The sequence below is a fragment of the Poecilia latipinna genome, unplaced genomic scaffold (genome assembly GCF_001443285.1).
Source record: "Poecilia latipinna isolate Pla-1442-1.1 unplaced genomic scaffold, P_latipinna-1.0 Scaffold120, whole genome shotgun sequence".
Taxonomy (NCBI): Eukaryota; Metazoa; Chordata; class Actinopteri; order Cyprinodontiformes; family Poeciliidae; genus Poecilia; species Poecilia latipinna.
Window position 1 is genome coordinate 170642 of NW_015112736.1, and position 3600 is coordinate 174241.

At 41.0% G+C, this 3600-nt stretch overlaps 1 protein-coding gene across 1 annotated transcript in view; it reads right to left on the reverse strand.

Annotated features, from left to right (window-relative positions):
• zfhx4 (zinc finger homeobox 4) overlaps positions 1 to 3001 on the reverse strand; it is a 126142-nt gene extending 123141 nt beyond the window's left edge. The window contains exon 1 of the mRNA XM_015028316.1: positions 2825 to 3001. The gene's annotated coding sequence lies outside the window, so the exon portion shown is untranslated. The remainder of the gene's footprint in view (positions 1 to 2824) is intronic.
• Between the last annotated feature and the right edge of the window lie 599 nt (positions 3002 to 3600).

The following is a 3600-nucleotide window of genomic DNA, read 5'->3' on the forward strand; positions in this document are numbered from 1 at the left end:
TCTGATCTGAGGGCTGCACTCAAAGTACAGTAGTGACATCCAGGATGCAAAACTAGGCCCTGCTGATTAACATCTCCTCCCACTATGCCAGCAGTTATAAGCGAGAGGAACAGAATATCTTGGAAAAACAAGATAAAAAAAAAAGACAAGATAAAAAAAAAAAGACACAGAATAGAAACCAACAACACAAAATGGAGGAAAGGATGATGTATATGTATTTTTTTTAACTTTTCAACAGTTTAATGGGAGTACAGTTAATGGGCCTTTCTTTCATCCTTTTTCTTTTTTTTTTTTAATCGGCCACAGGCATCAATCAGGAAGTGTCAGGCGGCCGTTGAATCTGGGCTGTGGTCCTCTTCACAGATGACTGATTAGCAAGCCAAAATCACCAGATCCATCTTCCGACGGTCACTTTTATTACAGTCATTTTTAAAGTGACAGCAACCTGCCTTGTCTCACAACACTGGCCACCGCATATATATTCTCATCTTCTCTCCCCCTCGTTCCATCCCTCACTGCATCCGTCTTCCTCTCGCAATCTGTCGCCGAGCATTTGGTCAGCTACCATCTTGTTGTTTCTCTTTCTTTTAACTACTTTTATCTGACTTTTTCTTTTTCTTTTTTTTTTGCATGTCTGCAGTCCCTACACTCTCACCCTCTGCTGCCAGTGCACTTCTCTCTCTCCCCCCTCCTCCCCCCATTCTACTGGGGCATGTTAAGGGAAAGCAGGGTCAGGGAGGGGGGGAAAAAAAAAAAAAAAAAAAAAAAAAAAAAGTGAGACCCCCACCTCTTCCATTGTCTGATGGGTGTGTTCCGAATCCTTATTCTGCTTGCTCTCCTGGGCAGGCGAGAAATTCGTTTTGCACAGAGTTCGGCTCATGATGGAATAGGAAACCTCCGTTCCCATGCACAAAATGAATGTAAATGAAACAGTTTCGGCGAGGAGTACAATGGTCACAGCTGCATTTTACATGGCTGCATTCTGAGACACAGACAGGGTGACATTAAAAGTTTGAGGCCAGGGAGTGTTAAAATGTGCTCTCGGAGGCCAGCATGTAATAATACGTTGCCTGGAACAGCTTTCCGGGAGATAGTCTGGGAGAAAGATTTTGTTTTGGAGCTTGTCAGTCAGCTTTCTCATCTTTTCCCGGTTCAGTTTGCTTTCAAGCTGCATTCAAGATAAATCACTGCATCAAATAATCATTGTGGACTCATTGGAAATGGCAGTTGAGTTAAGGTTTACCCAATGTTTGGGATATATACATTTGTGTGTGTGCATGCGTGCGTGTGTGTATGTGTGAAAGCAAGCAAGCAAGTAAGCATGTATGGGGGCCAAACTCGAAAGAGCACTCTTCTGTCTTGGCAGAAGTTATGATAATCACAGCTGACATGAGTATGAAAAAAAAAAAAATCAGCCAGAGTAACATGTGTCTGAGATTATATTTACAACTTTCTGAGCAAAGAGGGACCTGCAACACACACACACACACACGCACGCACGCACGCACGCACGCACGCACACGCACGCACAAAAAAAGTGGGTCAGGTAAAACAAGGGAACGTATTTCTGAGACAGCCTGCCATTTGCAATATCCTCAAAAAACAACTGATTGAACAGCCTGTCGAAACATTAAGGCTCAAATATAAAAGCTTTGGAGTCGTCTTAAAAACAAAGAAGGATTATTCTATTAAACAAATGTGTCCTTTGTTTTTTTTTTTTATTCCCTCCTGCCAGCTTAAACACTAAAAGCTTTTAATATCGGAACCTAGATAAGCTATTAACCTACTTTCTTTTTTCAGTCTTTTAAACCTCATGCTTTGACTTCCTTTGTCAGTTAAAAAAAATGTTGAAGGAAGGAATATACATAAGATTTTTTTTTTTTCAGGCTGTGATATGTGTTACAAGACAACCCCGGTCACATTTTACAGTGAAGCACCTGAACATCAGAGTGACTCAGACGGCTGTAAAATATGTGTCCTGCTAAACTCAATTTGGACTGAGCCTTTAGATGCATGTGTGTGTTGAAGGGACAGATAAAAAGACGTATGCACACAGGAAATCATTCTAATGGCACTAGCAGCTGTGGCTTACTAAGTGAACACATATGACTGCAGATATATGAGGCCAGTCCTTCCTAAAGCTTTGGATTCAGAGTTTTTTTTTGTTTTGTTTTGTTTTGTTTTTTTCCCCCAAAAACATTAAAAGTAGAGTTTGCTCCTAAACTTTGTCTTCCAACCTTAAATCATGTCTCCGTTGAAAAGCATCAAAACGGAAACAAAACTTTGGCAGGAATATCTTCCTCTTCCTTCAGCCTGCTCTCACGCAGACACATTGTAATCTATCTAGAGGGCAGCGGAAAACTCAAGAGGTCTGAGTAAATTTGTCCCAAATATCCTACGGTAAAAGATTGCCGCTGTATTTTACTCTACAAACGTTTGATGACAAGCTGTAACTAGCGTGAAATTCCCCCATAGATTAAATGTCCTAGGAGTTGTACTCCCATCCGGAAAACACACATATCTGTGAGCCAGTACACACACACACACACACACACACACACATACACGCACACGCGCGCAAGCTCACGCACGCATGTGCGCACACACAACTTGTAAACCTCAGTTGCCAAAATACCTCTGAGCAGAGGGAAGTCACACAGACACTGATCCTGAGGCACAGAAAGCATGGACGTACAGTAGACTCGGGCAAAGACAAAGTCGCATGCAAATGCTGTGACATGAACAGACATGCACAATGCGCTGTGGAGTCTGGACGGTATATAAATACATGCATGTCTGCATAGAAAAATACAGAGTTACTCACAGGCGCTGAGACTGGAGACACACTGGGGGGCAAATCATAGCAGGAGACTTGCAGCGTGTTTGCCTGATTACCAGTCAAGCAAATAGCAGATAGAGCATGCTCACACTGCCACCTCCATCCTCCTACACAGATATGCACATACACCTGTTTCATTGTTGCTTAGTCTGTGTTCTGATTATTGGAATCATAAGAACTTGTGTGTTTTTTTTTCTCCTTTTTTCAACCGTTTTCAAACCGTTTCTTTTCTTTTTTCTTTTTTTTTCCTTCCTTTATTTCTGAATTTGTCTTGACAAAAGTTAGACCCGTTTTGGGAAACAAAGAAGGTCAGTCTAGAATTCAAAGACCCCAAATTTGTTTCGTGATATCAAGTTAATTATATAAAAATACTCACATAAAACAACAGTGTGGGTGAGTATTACACAGAGAAGTGTGACAGTGCTCTTGATGATTCTCTGATAGGAACTATTTTCCAGTTCTTAATGTCCTGTCCAACTTTTCTGTATGTACAGATGCTCTCGATGGATGGCTTAAACTGTTAAGTGTGAGTCTCATGACGAGCAAAGGCATGAGCAGGCTAATTTCCAGTAGATACACGAGGTTGTATTGAGGTATCGAAAAAGAATGTAATAACTACAAACTCTAAATGGAGCTACCCTAACATTTTAAAGCTTCACAAAAGCAGGATAAAAATCCCTTTCTGTTAAGAAGTGGAATTGTCTTCATGTTTTCGTTGTCTTTAAGCTTTAATGGATGAGGTTCACCAAAAACCTCATATA